At 38.3% G+C, this 7,373-nt stretch overlaps 1 pseudogene; it reads right to left on the bottom strand.

Moving 5' to 3' along the window:
* Nucleotides 1-684: 684 nt before the first annotated feature.
* LOC114236908 (NADH-ubiquinone oxidoreductase chain 5-like) lies at nt 685-6,373 on the bottom strand (annotated as a pseudogene).
* Nucleotides 6,374-7,373: the final 1,000 nt, after the last annotated feature.

Here is a 7,373-nt window from a genome sequence, read left to right on the forward strand (position 1 = left end):
AAAAAATATCAAATGTATGAAATCACAGTTATGTGTGCACATGGGCTGATTAGTCATTAGTCCATAGAGATGTCTTATTTAAGGGGAAAGAGTGGGCGATTTTAGGTGAGATGACCCTGAAGTAAGAACCAGATGTCTGATAAAGCTCATCAATAGAAACCCCCACAAATTATGGGTCCAGATCGAGAAGTGGGACACCTGCCGAGCGGGTTGATGGTTTCACGTGGCTTGGTGATTAAGCTCGTGGTCTAATGGACAGGATAAGCATGTTGACCAGAATTGATTTGACTTAATGTGCTATGTACGATTAATAATCTATATGTACAATGTAATACTAATAATAAGATGTACATGCATATAAGCATGGGGTAGATAATGTAATGTACAATTATACATATAATGTAATATGTACGTATACAGTATATGTACTTATTAATGTGGTAATACAAGTATGCACAATGTACATAGTAGTTTGTGATAAAATGGGCTGTTTTGATACTGATATAGTACTTAATAATTTTGTAAATATCTTATAATATAATTTCAGGGAATAATTTAAGTAGAATTTCAGCTTTGGGTTCTGGCAGCGTTGCTTAGGGATTCTTCCTTGAGTCTTAGGGAGGTATGTTGTTCTCCTCTTCTGGTTTACAAGACTATGGTAATGTGATATACTACAAAGACTCTTCATTTCAGGAGATTGTTTTCAATGACGCTAGTTACTGGTATTAGCACTAGAATTAAAAGAAAGTATAAAATAGATGTGAGTTGTCCAATAATGATGAAGGGGTGTTCTACAGGTTGTCCTCCAATCCATGTTAGTGTTAGTAGGTCTGCCACTAGCACTCAGAATAAGAACTGGCTAAGTGGTCGGAATGTTATGTTTCGTGGTTTGGATGTGTGGAGTATAGGGATAAATGCTAGAATTAGGATTGAGAGTAATAAGGCTAAGACTCCTCCTAGTTTGTTGGGGATTGATCGTAGAATTGCATATGCGAATAGAAAATATCACTCCGGTGTAATATGCGGTGGGGTGTTGAGTGGGTTTGCTGGGGTGTAGTTATCGGGGTCTCCTAGCAAGTCGGGTGAAAATAGAACTAGTATTAGTGAGGCTAGGATTAGTAGTAGAGCACCTAGGATGTCTTTGATTGTGTAATAGGGGTGGAGTGGAATTTTGTCTGTGTCAGATGGGATTCCTGTGGGGTTGTTGGATCCTGTTTCGTGGAGGAATAGTAGGTGGACAGCTACTAGCACTGTAATGACGAAGGGGAGAATAAAATGAAAAGCAAAGAATTGCGTGTGTTGCTTTTCCTACGGAAAAGCCGCCTCAGATCCATTCGACAAGAGTGGTGCCAATGTATGAGATTGCTGAGAGCAGGTTTGTAATGACTGCTGCCCCTCAGAATGACATTTGTCCTCATGGTAGTATATAGCCTATAAATGCAGTAGCTATAACTGTAAGCAGTAGAATAATTCCGATGTTTCATGTTTCTAGAAAGGTATAGGACCCATAATATAGGCCATGTCCTACGTGAATGTGAAGGCAGATAAAGAATATGGAAACACTGTTTGCATGTATATATCGAATGATTCGTCCATAGTTAACGTCTCAACAGATGTCTGCTACTGATGAGAAGGTAGTTGTTGTGTCTGGTGTGTAGTGTATTGCTAGGAATAAGCCTATTTGTTAGGATTTGTAGGGTCAGGCAAATGCCTAGTAGAGAGCCAAAATTCCATCATGATGAAATGTTTGATGGGGTTGGGAGGTCAATAAGTGTATTGCTGATGATTTTTATTAGTGGGTGTGTTTTTCAGTCACTGGTGTTCTTATAGTTGAATGATAATGATTATTTTTCATGTCATTGGTCATGGTTGGAACCCATGTGAGAATGATAATGACATATATTGTATTTATTTTAAGTGTTATTTTTGTGATCAGTTTTGTGAGGGTTTCTTCAAAACCTTCAGCTATTTATGCGGACTTTGGGTTGATTGTGAGTGGTGGTGTTGGGTGCGGGATCGTGTTGAACTTTGGTAGTTCATTTTTAGGTTTGATAGTGTATTTTATTTATTTAGGGGGGATATTAGTTGTGTTTGGCTATACGATGGCTATGGCCACTGAGCAGTATCCTGAGATTTGGGTTTCTAATAAGACTGTCTTGGGGACGTTTCTTTCAGGGCTGATAATAGAATTTTTTATGGTATTTTATATTTTAAAGGATGAGGAGGTTGAAGTTGTGTTTAAGTTCAATGGGTTGGGAGATTGAGTTATTTATGATACTGGTGACTTTGGCTTTTTTAGTGAGGAGGCTATAGGGATTGTGGCATTGTATAGTTATGGTACCTGGTTGGTGATTGTTACTGGTTGGTCGCTGCTTATTGGTGTTGTGGTTATTATGGAGATTACTTGTGGTAATTAAATAAAAGCATGCTAAGGGTGAGAGTAATAAGGAATGATAGGAGGTATCGTTTGATAAGGCCTTTTTGGCTTGAGATTAATGTGGAGAACTTTAGTTGGATAAGGGATGTGGTTTTTGGTAAAATGTTTTCTAATCAGATTAAGTCCAAAAGGGACGATGCTGATTTTTGGCTTACTAATAGGTTTAGGTAAGGAAGTAGACAGTGCATCATGGTGGGGAAATATCCTAAGAGACTAAAGAATTTAAGGATATTTAAGGGGTAGATGAATTTTAAGTTTTGTGTGCTAAGGTTAATTTTGAGTGCAAATACAAAGCCTAGGATGGTTACTGCAAGAGTAGTTAATTCTAGATGTAAGGGTATGTTATTAGGGGGACTGTTGTTGGGGGTATGTGGTTGGAGATAATGAATCCAGCAAAGACACTTCCAATTATTAGGCATTTGATGGAGTTAATTAAGAGGGGGTTGTTGTCATTGATGGAGGTTAGGGGAGAGAAGCGAGGTTGTCCTAGTCGGGCAAAGAAGATAATGCAGGTACTACAGATAGCTGTGAGGGAGGTGGCAATTAGAGTTATTAACAGGGCTCAAGCATTGGTATAAGATATGTTAGCAGCTTCAATGATCGAGTCTTTAGAATAGAAGCCGGTGAGGAAAGGCATTCCTTTCAATGCCAGACACCCGATAACAAGGGCTGTTGTGGTGAAAAGTAAAGCCTTGAATAGGCCTCCTATTTTACGAATATCTTGTTCATCATTCAAGCTGTGAATAATGGATCCGGAGCATATGAATAGTATGGCCTTAAAAAAAGCATGTGTGCAGATGTGTAAGAATGCTAGATAGGGTTGGTTGATGCCGATTTTTACCCTTATTAGGCCTAATTGGCTTGAAGTGGAGAAAGCGACAAGTTTTTAATGTCATTTTGGTTAAGAGCGCGTATAGCTGTGAATAGGGTGGTGAGGGCTCCTAAGCATAGCACTATTGTTTGAATAAGTTTGTTGTTTTCTGTTAAGGAGTAAAATCGAATAAGTAGGAAGATCCCTGCCACAACTATTGTGCTTGAGTGGAGTAAGGCTGATACAGGGGCCCTCTATTGCTGAGGGGAGTCAGGGGTGAAGTCCAAATTGGGCTGATTTTCTGGCTGCAGCTAGTACGAGTCCTATAAGGGGGAGGTTTGAGGGATTTAGGTCGAGTATAAAAATTTGTTGCAGGTCTTGTGTGTTTGAGTTAAACAGGAATCATGCAACTGACATAATGAACCTGACATCCCCAATGCGGTTATATAAGATTGCTTGGAGAGCAGCTGTGTTTGCGTCTGCTCGTCCGTACCATACCCACTGAGTAGGAAGGATATAATTCCAACCCCCTCCCATTCAATAAAAAGCTGGAAGACGTTATTGACAGTAACAAGGATTAGCATGGTGATGGGGAAGAGGAGTAGGTACTTGAAGAACCGATTAATGTAAGGGTCTAGGTGTATGTACCATCTTGAGGACTCCATAATGGACCATGTAAAAAATAATGCTACTGGTACGAATATTATTGAGAAGTAATCTATTTTGAAGCTAAGTGTTAAGTGAAGGGTTTGGACAGTGATTCAATGTCAGTTTGAAATAATTATTTCTTGACCTGTGTGGAGGAATATTATTGTTGGAACTAGGCTGGTAATAAAAGCACGAGACGGTATTTTTTACATATGATGGATATTTACCACTTTTGTAGAAATCTATGTTAGTTTTTATAACTGGGATGATTAGTATTAGAAGTGTGACCAGAGCAAAAGAGGCAGATAGGTTTATTACTTTTATTTGGAGTTGCACCAATTTTCTGCCTCCTAAGACCAATGGATAACTACTATCCTTTAAAAGCCTGAAAAAGCCATACTGTTAGGCATAGGGAGTCAGTATTTAGTATATACTATTTAGTATTTATTACTTACTAAATACTATTTAGTATTTAAATAAATAGTACTTACTATTTATTTTCCCCTCTTTCAATCTAAAGCCAGATCTAAAATGTATTTCAGATCTTGTCAGTCTTTACTCTGAAATTTTTCAAAAATTCACCATCAATTGCAGGATTAAGCTAAAGGTTTTAAGGTGGTATATGAGGTCCTCCATGATCTGGCCTAAGCCCTCTCCAAACACTATCTGCCTCACACTTTGTGTTCTAATAACCACAAATTGCCTTATTGTTCTCTGCACATACTAGATGTTTCTTCCCTTCTGTTCATGTTTTACCTCTGCTTGATAGGTCCCCGTCCCCACTTGCCTTTAAAGATTCAGTAAATGAGTACTCCTTTGTGAAGCATCACTAATTCCCTTTATTTTCTGGCTGTGTTACTTGCCCAATTCAGCACTCTCTGAATACCACTATTGTAGAATTTTCTGCATTGCACTGTGATGGTCTGTTTATGAACCTATCTTACCTCTAAAACTGTGAGCTTCTACAGGACAAAGATGAGTTCTCATCCATTTTGAGATTCCCAATACCTTGCACAATAAATGGCAGTTAGCAGACTCCATAAATTTGTTGACTGACTTTGTAGATATAAAGGAAGAAAAAAATATCTCAAGACTCTGGAGGAGCATTTTCAAGATGGAGAGAATACATATTTTATCCACCCCTTTCACATAAAAGATCTGGCCTAAGAACATTATCCTACCTAATTTAAAAAAATCAAGACTAAAAGAAAATGGTTTCATCTCCTCATCTCAACAAAAAGGGAAAAAACTGGTTGCAGACTGGTAGGAAGGAATGAAAGCAGCCTGGTGGGGAAAATTAACCAGCGTGAAGTGCTTCTGTGAATCTCACATAGAGAGAGCATCTATTCTGGACCAGAGTGAATATCTGGTGGGAATAACCTGGGGATCTGCTCTTGACATCTCAACCCCCTCTCTGCTTTCTCAAAGTCATTTGTTAGCTTGAATGCTTGGCTGTATATAGTAAGTTTGCTACTTAGTAATAGGATCTCCTATTTGTAAGATGTCTGTTAGCTCAGCTCATGGACATTTCTGGTGGCCTACCAAATAGTCATTCGCTTCTTTTTTACTAACAGAGTCATAACTTCGTACACACCCTTGTAGAGTGGTGGTTGTATAATACAGGTCTAGCACTAGCAATCCAAATCCAACAATACATTAAAAGTATCATACGCCATGATCAAGTGGGATTTATCCCAGGATGCAAGGATTTTTCAATATCTGCAAATCAATCAGTGTGATATATCACATCAGCAAATTAAAGAATAAAAACAATATGATCATCTCAATAGATGCAGAAAAAGCTTTTGACAAAATTCAGCACCCATTTATGGTAAAAAAAAAAAAAAAAAACTCTACAGAAAGTGGGCATAGAGGGAACATACCTCAACATAATAAAGGCCATATACGGCAAAACTACAGCTAACATCATACCCAACTGTGAAAACCTGAAAGCATTTCCTCTAAGATCAGGAACAAGGACGTCCACTCTCTCCACTTTTATTCAACATAGTTTTGGAAGTCCTAGCTATGACAGTCAGAGAAGAAAAAGAAATAAAAGGAATCCAAACTGGGAAAGAAGTTAAACTGTCACTGTTTGCAGATGACATGATACTATACATAGAAAATCCTAAAGACGCTACCAAAAAACTACTAGAGCTCATCAATGAAGTAGGTAACTTTGGATGGAGCTTCCAGGAAGTTCTTTTAAAAGGAGAAAATTGGTCTGGCTTGTCCCTTTAACTTCCTCTCTCTCTCTCTCTCTTATTTTTTTAAGCATTTGCTCTTCTTCCTGCCTGAAAGTGGAACATCCATATTATGACCATAAAGGAAAGGGACACAGGCCTAAAGTGCTATGTTGCTAAAACTTAGAATAGTCACTGATGACTTTTTGGAGCCATATTATCACACTTACATTTCCCATTTTGCGTGAAAATGTTGCTCTTCCCCGTCAGTGTGATTATAACACTGCTATTCATGACGAAAAATCTATTCCTAACTGATAATCTCTTAGTGTCATTAGAGAAGAGAGAAGATGACTTTGAAGTGTTGGAGAACACTTTAACTGTCTTTTGATAAGGGAAAGTGAGGCCACAGGTCTCATATTGATGGATCAGGGCAAAAACAATTGCTTTATGTCATAAATAATAAAACACCAGGAGTTTGGGAGTGAGAAGAGGATGTATGGGGAGACTAGAGAATAAAAAAGAAGAGGAGATATAGAGAAAGGCCAACCATGGAGAAGGATTCTAAGGCAACATGATGGCAGCCTGGACCATGACTAGGAGGGCAACCTTGCCCCCAAATAAAGAAAAAAGAAAATTCCCTATAGAGAGCAAAGAAGAGGGGCTTCAGAAACAAATAGGTTAATATTAAATTTTGCACTGTTGCTTTTTCTATGCTTAAATTTCCTTTTGTTAACCTGATAATTTCAGTAAAATTCTCTATTCTCCTGGGGGTAACTAAAGAGAAGGCAAATGTCTAGTCTGGGATAAGCTGTGCAGTAGGTGAATAGGTTCCATGCGAGGCAAATAATTATGAAAGGGTAGTAGAACTTTGGATAAAGTAGGAAACAAAGATGAGAGGCATGTGGGAAAAATGTAATTCTTTAACAATCCTCTAAGAACAATTTGGGGCTCTTCAGCCCTCCAGACTCCTTAGTGTAAGAAAGAGGTCTTATTGAGTTGTTAAAGGAGGAAGTCACGACCCTAAAATGTTGGAGGACTTGGGAACATGCAGGGAGTTAATACTTGGGTTTTATAAAAGAAAAGTGGCATATTTCCCCTTGAGCTTTTCCAGTGTGCACTAATATTCAGACCAGATGCTTCCATTTAGACAAGTGAGAACCATGGGAAAGGATTTTTTGATAACTTTCACAGAATGTTTCTAAAGCAGCTGAATTGGAAATCTGTCCAGCATTATTTTGCTTAACTCAAGGGGCCATGATTTGTAGAAAAGCTAACACACTGTTTTCCCCAT

Source organism: Balaenoptera acutorostrata, chromosome 11 (genome assembly GCF_949987535.1).
Source record: "Balaenoptera acutorostrata chromosome 11, mBalAcu1.1, whole genome shotgun sequence".
Lineage (NCBI taxonomy): Eukaryota > Metazoa > Chordata > Mammalia > Artiodactyla > Balaenopteridae > Balaenoptera > Balaenoptera acutorostrata.